Below are 12,138 nucleotides of genomic sequence, written 5' to 3' on the forward strand. Positions count from 1 at the left end.
AACCTAAATTAAGGTACATTCTACCAAATAAGTTGTCTATAATGATTTAAAGTGCCAAGATCATGAAAGTCACTGAAAGATAAATTTCCTTCCACACTGAAGGAAACTAAAGGGATGTGATAACTCATGGAACACATGATTCTGAACTACACATTTTTGCTGTAAAGCAGGGGTCCCCAAACCCTGGGCCGCAGACCACTACCAGTCCATGGCCTGTTAGGAACCAGGCCACACAGCAGGAGGTGAGTGGTAGGCAAGTGATTGAAGCTTCATCTGCCTCTCCCCATTGCTCCCCATCACTCACATTACCACCTGAACCATTCCCCACCCCCATCCATGGAAAAATTGTCTTCCACAAAATCGGTCCCTGGTGCCAAATAGTTGGGGACTGCTGCTATAAAGAATATTGTTGGTACAGTTGACAAAACCTATATGGGGTTTGATGATTTGATGGTAGTAATATATCAATATTAGTTTCCTGAATTCCTTATATTTGGGTTATAAAGGAGATTTTCCTTGTTTGTAGAAAAGTTATCCTAATGTTAGGAGATAATAGTGCATCAGGTCAATGAGTCACTCTCAGAGGGTTTGGGGGAGAAAAAAACTTCTTTGCACAGTATTTGCAACTTTTCTGTAAGTTTGAGATTATATATATTGGATGTATATATATGTAATATGAGATATAATATGATCTTGTATATATAATATACATCTATCCTGGTAATGTGAGTAATTGCATAGGAAAAATTAAATTACAAAAACTGATCTCAGAAGACATTTGAAAATACAAACAGCCATTACCAGAGAAGAAATACGAAATGTTGTCAAAAAGCAACGCCCAAAACATCATCAGGTCCAGATGTTCTCACAGGAGAATTCTATTTAGCTCCTAAAAGACAGATAGTTCCAGCGCTATCTAAATTGTTACAGAACATATGAAACAAATTAAGCCTCCAAACTCTTCATAAAATGAGAAAACAGCAATATCCAGGTCCCAAATACGGCAGCGAAAAAGAAAAAGAAAAAAAAAAGAAAATGACAGATCAATCTTTCTTATGAATATCTATGTAATAAATCTAAATAAAACATTAACAAACAAAATTCAGCAGCATATTAAAAAGATAATAAACCATGACCAAGAGACATTTTATCTAGAAGTTCAGGAATAATTCAACATCAGAAAAAGCTATTAATATAATTTATCATATTAATAAATCCGAATGGAAAAATTACATGATCATCTTTGTAGATGCTGAAAACGTGTTAATAATGCTCAACATTCATTTTTCATAAAGAATGTATAAATAAAACAGGAACCAATAGATATGTTTTATTATGTTAAAGATGAATCCATTTCCACTCTCAAGTGACACCACTCTCAAGTAATTTAAGATTGTACTGGAACTGGTTCATAAAGTGATGAGCAAGATGAAGATGTGAGGGCTACTTCATATTGTTCCAGAAGTTCTGGTCAACACAATTAGACAAGACCAAGAAACAAAATGAACACATGTTGGTAAAGAGGGGTAAAAATATTGTTATTTCTAGATGATATAATTATATACATGGGTAACATAAGAGAATCAACTAAAAAACTATGTAAACACTGAGAGAATTCAGTAAGGTATCAGAGTACAAAATTATATAGATATAGATATCCTTCATAGATATATAAACAGGCAACATTGAGAAATCCAACTACTGGTATAGGTTGGAAATACTCAACATTTCCAGTAATAACCCTGGGAATTTTCTGTATTACGTGGATACACCTCAGAGGTGAGTTACCCAAGGCCATCATTGTTCTTTTGTAGGTAATCAGAATTTCTCTCTGTGATTTTCATATTCTCGGCTTCACTATAATATGGTTAGATATGAACCGGTTTTACTCTCCTCAGGACCTGGCGTGCCCCTTTCATTTGTGACCTCATGTCTCCTTACAATTGGAGAATCTAAGCCATTTTTAATTTAAATATTGCCTCTTCCCATTCTCTCTATTCTTTACTCCTGAAACTTCATAGATATATATTGGACCTGATCTTTCTATCCTCCATGTCTCAATATCTCTTTCATATTTTCTATCTTTTTATCTTGCTTTGGAATTCTCAGTGTGTTTCCTAGATCTGTTTCCCAGATCTGTTTCCCAATTCGATACTTCTTTTTTGGCTGTATTTAAGCCACTGTTCAACTTGGGCATTGAGGCTTAAAATGTTTTAAATTGATTTTACTTATAGATTTAAAAATTTTTAAGTGAAATTTTAATGTACTTGAGGTGGAGGAGAAATATCAAACTGTCATACTGGCCAAAAGTCTATAAACACTTTTTTTTAATGTATGAATAAATATTCACGACTGCATTAATTTATGGCTAATATGCCATTTGTTTAACATCTTCCTATTCTTGACTACTGAGGTTGCTTCAAATTTTTGCTAATGTAAATAATTTTGAAGTGACTATCTTTATGCACAAGAGATTTTATTTTTTTCATTTTAGATCATTTTCTTAAGAAGGATGGAACCGAAACTATGCATGCTTTTAATGTTCTCAGTGCATATTGTCCAAATATTCTTTAAAGCAATGAGCCAGTAAAATGGCACACTATAGCAGAGTGACAGACTCTGCCACTTCAGCTTCATTGGGTATTTGAATTTTGTTTAATTTTTTGCCAATTTAAAGGATGTAAACAATATCTTTTAAAAAATATTTGCATTTATTGGATTACTGGTAGGGACTGAACACTTCTCCAAGTTTGTTTACTGGCTATATTTATTCTTTTGAGTATTGTCTCTTTGTGCACTTTGCATTTCATTTATTAGAGTCTTACTGTTTTTCTTGCTGATGTGTTTTACTCCATTTATGATACAAATATAAACCTGTTGTCATATTTGTGGCCGTTTTCTCCCTAGCCTATGGCTTAATTAATCTACAAATTGCCATGAATACATCTATTCTCATGCATTCTATTGAAGCAGAACCAATCCTTCGATTATTTTAGTCGGCTTAATACTGAGAGACATATTTTCTTCATGGAAATATAGAAACTGAAGCTCTGATTTCAGCTTCACATGATTCAAAATGGCCTGTAATGCTGTCCCTCTAATGAGTGAAGGTTACAGTTGTGATGGCCCCTCGATAAAGCTACACTGCTGCAGGTTGGGACAAATAGGGGCTGTCTACCTGAAAGAACTATGGCCAATATATTATGAAGTTACTACAAGATCAGCACACAAATCCATGCTAGCTTGAATAACTCACTTCTGAAGTGTATTCACATAACCAAGAAAAATTCCCAAAGGAATTATTAGACATAATAATATATGAATAACCTGCTCATAGTTAGGTTTCAGAATGTAAACCATGGAAATGCATATATATTGTGGCTGAGTCATTGCCCCTTTTCAAGTAATATGAGCTGAATTATGAACTAAGCAGTTAGTTTAGTTCTGTTTTAAACATGGCCGCATAGACTCACAGATATGGGAGATATATTCAAGCAGGTGTTATAAAATTTGTGAATATAATCTTGCCATTTGCAACCACAGGGATGGACCTTGAGGATATTATGCTAAGCAAAATCAGTCAGATGGAGAAAGACAAATACCATATGATTTCACTGGTATGTGGAACATAAGACAAACAAACAAAACAAAACAAAAACAAACACATAGATACAGAGAACAGACTGGTTGTTACCAGAGGGGAAAGGGGGGACCGGGAGGAAGGCTAAATGGGTAAAGGGAGTCATTTGTATGGTGACAGATGGAAACTAGACTTTTGGTGGTGAACACGCTATAATATATACAGAAGTCAAATTATGTTATACATATGAAACATAATAAGTCAAAGTTACCTCAGGAAAAAAAAAGTTGTAATTATATATAGTGTTAGAGATTAAACAGGTGATGTAATTAGGAAGAACTTATCATATGTAATAATCAGCATTATTCAAATTGGAGATAATTGGCCCCAAAAGAGCCAAACCTGAATCAGTGTCAAAAGACTGAAATTGAACTGGCTGTGGCCAACATAGTTAATACTATCAGTAAATCCAAAAGTGGAAGAGTGCTCTCCCTGAATGGAGATAAAAATTGCATCTTTAAATGCAGGTTCCACTCCCCCAGTCCCGGTAGAATTGTTTAGGTTTAGCCTCAAGGGCAGGGTTTTTTAAAAACTGTAAATGTAAATCCAATTGTCTTTGGGGTTCCTAGCCTTTCTGCCCAGAGCAGGGTGATTCAGAACTAGTCTTTCACTACTGTACAAGAGCCTCTGCTGTCTGGAGGTCCCTCCCTCCACCCAGAAACTCCCAGTGACCCTCTCCATACCCTGCAGAGCCCCCCATCTGATTTCATGGACAATCGTAATTAAAAGAACCAGAGGCCCGTCCTCATCCCTTTTATTTCTGGAAGCTAACTGAAGCAATGAATTATATTTCAGGCATCCTACATAGAGCTACAGGATTTATTTTCCACTACTTGGCTTCCACTTCTCAATAAAAGCAGTTATGCTAACCACAGTAATCAGTTCTTTTCACAAGTAATAAAGCACAAATATCACAGGTTTGAGTTCTTTTTTAAAAGAAGCACAGTTTAAAAACCTTTAGAACTTTGATGCCTGGAGCTGGATGGTATAATAACCTCTCCTTTCAAATCAACATTAGACCCAGATTGTATTTCCAAGTGAAAAGGTTGCTGGGCCAGAGAAAGTGACCTTTGGCTGAGAGACTACTTGTTACCTCCTCAGCTTCAGTGCTGCCTGCCATTAGGAAGAACTACCAAGTAATAAACTATTTACAGCCCACACTTATCTATCCCCTACTGTGCCCCGCCTGGGGAGGAAAGTAAGGCAATTGATTTTTTCTATTCGATAGTGATCTTATTCTTAGATCATCTAACTGCCCAGCATTACTTATGTTCAATTCTCAGCGTATCTTATATAACAAGGGTGATATATTTTGTTTGTTTGTTTGTTTTTGACAGATTTTAAAAGCCTAGAGCTTTTGTACAACTTAAAATAATACCTAGAGCCATAGACAAAAAAGGTACACAGACAAGGAACACAGAAAGAGGTTTTCCTGTCCTAAAGGATCTCATTTGAACCAAGCTATAAAAGGAAGGACTAAATTCTCTCCCCATATGCTCCAAACATTTTTATTCTGATGAATTAAGAATCATCAGATTCTTAATTTCTGGAAATTTCTTTTTGAAAATGTATTTTAAAAAAGCGAATTCACTTACTCTCTCCAAATCTTGGTTTTCACATCTGAAAAATAAGGAAGTTCTTTTTACCTCTGGGATTGTATAATTTTAAGTAGATTTGCACACACCTGCAACTCCAACCTGCAGTTGGGAGTTCCAGCACACTATAGCCACAGGCAAAGTGCTTGATACCAAGTTGTTCAGAACAGTCCAGTATTGACCCAACTATAAGGTTTATTGACCTGAAGACTACAAGGCAAACTCTTCAATAATGAAATATACTAGAGCTCATGTCCTCTGTAATGCATTTATAGCTACTGTGCCTTGGAATAACTATTCTTGTGGAAGTACCTGGCACACCTAAAATCATGTATATTATGTTCATGTATATTCTGTTTGAATAAACACAACCATGAATATATTTGAGACAAACATACTGAGTTTGTGATTTAAAAAAAAAAAAAGGTGACACTAGTCTATGTTTTCTAGAAAAATTGCCTAATGCTATGTCTTGACTGCCTGGTTAATGTCCTGACTTTGGTAAATTGTAGTAGTTTGCACCACTTTTACCTTTAGAAAGTCCATGTTGCCAAAGACGCAGTATAGCACAGTGGTTTGCATTGGAAAGTTGGTTCTGCCAGTTGTTTAGCTGTGAGATGAAGGTAAGTTATTGAACTTCTCTAAGTGTGTTTCCTCATTTGTAAAATGGATAAAATAATAATAGTTCCTAGCTCATAGGTTATTGATAGGATTAAATAAGGTAATGTGTTTACAATGCTTAGCTCAGTGACTGTCTCATGGTTAATGCTTAATAAATATTAACTATTATTGTAACAGTTATTTAAAAGACTTTTGAATGGCCTCTCATACCTATTACCCCCCATTCTACTGGGGGTAGGAGCTTTGTCCCATGTGCTGGAAGTCTTGCCTCAGTGGCAGTCTTTCACCATCCGTGAACCAGGAGTGTGAGGCGTCGGGGTTGGGGTTTACTCTCCCAGGAAGAACTCTTCTCTCTGGCTCGGGTTTACCACCTCTGGTCTGCAGACCAGTAGTACAGAGGGCAATAAAATGAGCCTGGGTGAGACAGTGCGAGATCCCACTTGGCTGATGTACACAGCAAATACACCCCTCCTCTTCACCCCCACTCTAGGGAATGGTGACCTTCCTTTCACTGGTCAGGGAGAAGTCTGGCATAGCTTATTTTGTCCTCTCAGTGAAAGAGAAAGTTAAATACTCTGAGGGAAGGCCAGGAACTGATAGGGAGCCAGGGGCTTGAGAGGAAATGTCTACTTTACTGAAGTGCTGTTATATGCCAGGCACTATTGTTAAGTTCCAGGGATGTAAGTAAAATACACACTGTTCCTGCCATCAGAAAACTTAGGAGATTGATGTGGAAGGAAAAGCACAAGAAGTGATAAAAATAGGACCTGACCTAATCAAGAAAATTCTCCCTGAGGAAGTGACATTTGAAATGAGATCTAAAGTTTCAAGAAAATACAGCCTGCTTACGGGGATGGCATACAAAGCGGTCAGCAGATGCCAGAAACCTGGGGCAGGAGAAAGACTAGTGTCCTCAGGCCTGAAAGAAAGCCATTGTGAATGGAGTAGAGAAGACAAAGGTGAGAGTGTGCAACACGAGCCTTGGAGAGGCCGGCAGGCCCAGACCCTGCAGGACATCTTTGGCCAAGCTAATTATTGTAGTACTTATCCTAAGAGCACTGGGAAGTCACTGGATGGCTCTAATTTAGGGAGAGATTGACATGCTTTAACTTGCATTTTTACATGCTGCAGGGTAGAGTATAATGAGAGTGGATACTGAAGGCCATGGAGGAGTCCCTGCAAATGATGAGAGTGCAGTGAACTAGGGTGGTCGTCCTCAGGAGGCATTAGATGCATTAGCTGTCATGGACAGGAAGGGGCTCTTATCAAGGATGACTCCAAGCTTCCTGGCTTGTACCAAGCCTGTGTGCTTGTGCCATTTACTCATGTTGGAAGTGCTGAAAGGGGATGGGTTTGAAGGAAAAGATAGTCTAATTTGGAGCATATTGAGTTAAAAACACCTTTAAGACATTGAGCGAGAAGACTTGCACTGAGCATAGGTTCTACCACAGTGCCTTTTCACTTGCTGTTTCCCTGTCTGGATGTTCCTTCCTCCAGGTACCTTCATGGCTCACTCCCTCATTTTGATCAGGTCTCTGTTCAAATGTCAGCTTATCTGATGAAGGGTTCCTGACCATGTTGTCTAGAACAGCAGATCTCAGTTTTGCTTTCTATTATCTAATCCAAAGCGAGGCCCCTGCCTTTTCTGGCCTCTGGTGCCCTTGAGTGGGCAGTCCCATCTAGTGGTTTCCTGACGCCCACTCATCCATGATGGCCATTGCCCTCCCAGGTTTCCCAGCCTCAGCAACGGCCTCATCTTGTTCTGAAGCAGAGGCTGTATTTTCTTCCAAACCCCCATAGTTGTCTTGGCATAATTTTTTGGTTTGTTTTTTAACCATTCTTCAAGTCCTAAGGTCATGCTTGATCTTCTTGGGGGTTAGGGACAAGCCCTAATGAATGTGTCAGGTTGTATTATTTCCCCCCAGTTTAACTGACCACTTAATGTTCACATGAATGAGAAGATGATGGTTCAAATCTAGTATTTCCTTCTTTGACTTTCAAAAAAAATTGGGGTTTAATATTTTTATCAAAGCAACATAGTATGTAGAAACAAGAATACCAAAAAAATTGATATGAAAGGTTATAAAGAAAAAGGGTATAATCTCCTAGGCATTTTTTTCCCCACAGAAGCAACCAACTAAAATCTTTTTAAAAACTTTTTCTGGTGATTATCTCCATACTACTAAATATGCTTATAATGCTGTTTTTTGTTTGATCAGTTAAGCTCCTGTCTTTTATACTCCCTGCCTTGAAAGATGGATTTTTTTTTTTTTTTTTTTTTTTTGCGGTATGCGGTCCTCTCACTGTTGTGGCCTCTCCCGTTGCGAAGCACAGGCTCCGGACGCGCAGGCTCAGCGGCCATGGCTCACGGACCTAGTCGCTCCGCGGCATGTGGGATCTTCCCGGACCGGGGCACGAACCCGTGTCCCCTGCATCGACAGGTGGACTCTCAACCACTGCGCCACCAGGGAAGCCTGAAAGATGGATCTTTTCCTCATCTTTTGATCACTTCTGTTCCTTAGCTCATTTCCCACTTCTAATTTTTAGTAGTTATTATTTTAGATCTTCTATTGGTTACATTTGAATATTTAAGCATTTATTTATTTAAATTCTATCTCTTGGCTGTTCCTCTTTTAAGGTATTTGTTTATTCAAAGAGTTTTTCTTGACTCCTACTCTGCTGGATGAGAATATTTGCATTACTATCATTATGTAAGTATGGTCCGTTGGAGAGGAAAGGAGCGTGCTGGGTCCAATGTGATGACCCCTGAGCCACTAGAAGGCTAATATTCCTGTCATGAATATTCCTACATGAATTCTCTTTTCATGTTTTGCATCAAGTCCAGCCATAATTTAGTTTGCTTATTCGGAGCATGAATTTTATACTCTTTTCCCCCTAAAGTTTCTCATTTTTCTTCTTCAGGGAGAAAATATTTGCTTTTTTTTTTTTTTAAAAAAAATCATATCATGAACAGCTATTCCCCTTTTGCTATTTACTATCTTGGATCCATTCTATTTTGCCCAAGAACACTTCTGATGGTTCTTTTTTTAAGAGGATTTTTGTTTTGTCTGTATGATGTCTTTCTCTATCTCCTCCATGCTGATGTTTTTCTTTATATGTCTATGATCTTATTTGACTATGTTGATTGCTCCTGGTAGCTGGTCTGGAGTGTCTGTACTGTTTTGCTCATCTGACCTCTAGCACAATCAGGATGGCTAACCAGTAGTTCTGCACACCTGAGGTGTGGAGACAGGGAGGGAGCTGGCCAGGAGACAGGGGTGGCTCCAAATGTCAAAATGGTAGTGGCTGCAGGTACCTACCCTAATAACTAACTCTCCTCAGGCAGAGCACTACATGTTTAAGAGAAGAATCCCCTGATTTTTTTATTGATTTATTTTTTTAAACATCTTTATTGGAGTATAATTGCTTTACAATGTTGTGTTAGTTTCTGCTCTATAACAAAGTGAATCAGCTATACATATACATATATCCCCATATCCCCTCCCTCTTGCATCTCCATCACACCCTCCCTATCCCACCCCTCTAAGTGGTCACAAAGCACTGAGCTGATCTCCCTGTGCCGTGCGGCTGCTTCCCACTAGCTATCTATTTCACCCTCGGTAGTGTGTATATGTCAATGCTATTCTCTCACTTCGTCCCAGCTTACCCTTCCCCCTCCCTGTGTCCTCAAGTCCATTCTCTACATCTGCATCTTTATTCCTGTCCTGCCCCTAGGTTCATCAGAACCATCCCTCTCTTTAGATTCTATATATATGTGTTAGCACACGGTATTTGTTTTTCTCTTTCTGACTTACTTCACTCTGTATGACAGACTCTAGGTCCATCCACCTCACTACAAATAACTCAATTTCGTTTCTTTTTATGGCTGAGTAATATTCCATTGTATATATGTACCACATCTTCTTTATCCATTCATCTGTCGATGGACACTTAGGTTGCTTCCATGTCCTGGCTATTGTAAATAGAGCTGCAATGAACATTTTGGTACATGACTCTTTTTGAATTATGGTTTTCTCAGGGTTTATGCCCAGTAGTGGGATTGCTGGGTTGTATGGTAGTTCTATTTTTAGTTTTTTAAGGAACCGCCATACTGTTCTCCATAGTGGCTGTATCAATTTACATTCCCACCAACAGTGCAGGAGTGTTCCCTTTTCTCCACACCCTCTCCAGCATTTCTTGTTTGTAGATTTTTTGATGATGGCCATTCTGGCAGGTGTGAGGTGATACCTCACTGTAGTTTTGATTGCATTTCTCTAATGATTAGTGATGTTGAACATCCTTCCATGTGTTTGTTGGCAATCTGTATGTCTTCTTTGGAGAAATGTCTATTTAGGTCTTCTGCCCATTTTTGGATTGGAATCCCCTGATTTTTATCTAGGAATAACATTCCGTCAGGGGGAAGGGTGGGGAGAAGGGATAGGTAGAGAGTCTGGGATTGACATGTACACACTGCTATATTTAAAATAGGTAACCAACAAGGACCTACTGTACAGCACAGGGAACTCTGCTCAATATCATGTAACAACCTAAATGGGAAAAGAATTCGAAAAACAATAGATACATGTACATGTACAACTGAATCACTTTGCTGTACACCTGAAACTATCACAACATTGTTAATCAACTATACTCCAATATAAAATAAAAAGTTGAAAAAAAACAAAAACATTCGGGGCCTGGATGGAGAGGTGGAGAGCTAGGGGAGGAAGCTGTCCAGTGGAACTGTTCACAGTGAAGTTTAAAATATGGCATTCAGGGATTTCCCTGGTAGTGCAGTGGTTAAGACTCCACGCTCCCAATGCAGGGGGTCTGGGTTCGATCCCTGATCGGGAAAGTAGATTCCACATGCGTGCCCCAACTAAGACCCAAATAAATAAATAAAATATGGCGTTCAAATAAATGCCTCCTATAAAGTATAAAATGCTGACTAAGCACACGATTGTAAACACTCATCAGACCCAGTCTCGGATAAAATGGAAAACTTCGTAAGAAGCAAAAGGATAGAAGGAGAAGATGGACAAGGATAATGAATTTATGAGTCAGCTAGTAGAACTGCCTGTATCAGAGAAATGAACACCACATTTTTCCATAAACATTTAATTTCCATTTGAACATCGCTATTGAGCTTACCATAATTACTTCTTTAGGGAAATGGTTCCACTTTCTGACTGCAGTTAGCTCCAGGAATATTTTCCCAATTTCAGCTTGAGTTTGACCTTTGCTCTTGTTTTACTGTTCTTCAGTTGTCGTCAATCTAAAGTCTGCCTTCCTCTTAAGTTAGACACTTTTTAAAAAGTGTTTTTCTACCTGAAATGTCATTTCTTTAACCTAAATAAATCAGATCTCTTGATCTCTCTCTGGTAGTTTCCTTCTAATATCGGCAGCTTTTTTGGTTTGTTTCCAGAATTTAAGGTTCTTTTAATATTTTATCTCCCAAATTCAATTTTCACATAACGGATAAGTCAATTTTTTATCGAAATACAAAATACCACCCTAACCATTAGGTGGTGAAACCCCTTTCATCACCTTTCAAATCACAGTTGAGTGAACCTTTCTTTGACAAATGCATACTCTGTATTCAATATGCTTATAATATGTCTCCCGGGGTGGACTTGTAAGGCAACTTTGAGAATCATATGCTATTCACTGCCCTATATGACCTCTCTTTGTGCTGTTCAACCCATAGGTTCTGCAAGTGTTACTTTATTAACATTGTGGGTCTTTGTTAAGACCCACAGCTACTCATGCAAACCCTGAGCCCAATCATTCATTCATTCATCACCAATTATGTACCAGACACTGTGGTGGGCACTATGAAGCAAGAGGAATTAAAAGGAATCTGGTAGGGGAGAAAATTTCAACCATGATACGTGCTATGAAGGAACAAAATGGGATTAACTCTGATGGGACGAGAGGTGCTCAGGAACTTTTGCTTGAGATTGGAGATGCTATATACAAATATATTTATTTGTGTGCATGTGTGTAAGTGATATTTAAGAAGTATCTGGGACTTCAGCAGCAATAGTTTTTTTTTCTTAAATAGCAGGTTTATTGAAATAGAATTCACAAAACACAAAATTCACCTATTTAAAGTATACAATTCAATGGTTTTTGGTATGTTGCATTATTAATTTTAAAAATTGTGGATATATGTAATAAAATTTTATATTCGAACTATTTCTAATTGTACAAATTGTGACATTAATTACATTCACAATGTTATGCAATCATTACTACTATCTATTTCCAAAATATTCAGTC

This window comes from Phocoena phocoena, chromosome 3 (genome assembly GCF_963924675.1).
Source record: "Phocoena phocoena chromosome 3, mPhoPho1.1, whole genome shotgun sequence".
Classification (NCBI taxonomy): domain Eukaryota; kingdom Metazoa; phylum Chordata; class Mammalia; order Artiodactyla; family Phocoenidae; genus Phocoena; species Phocoena phocoena.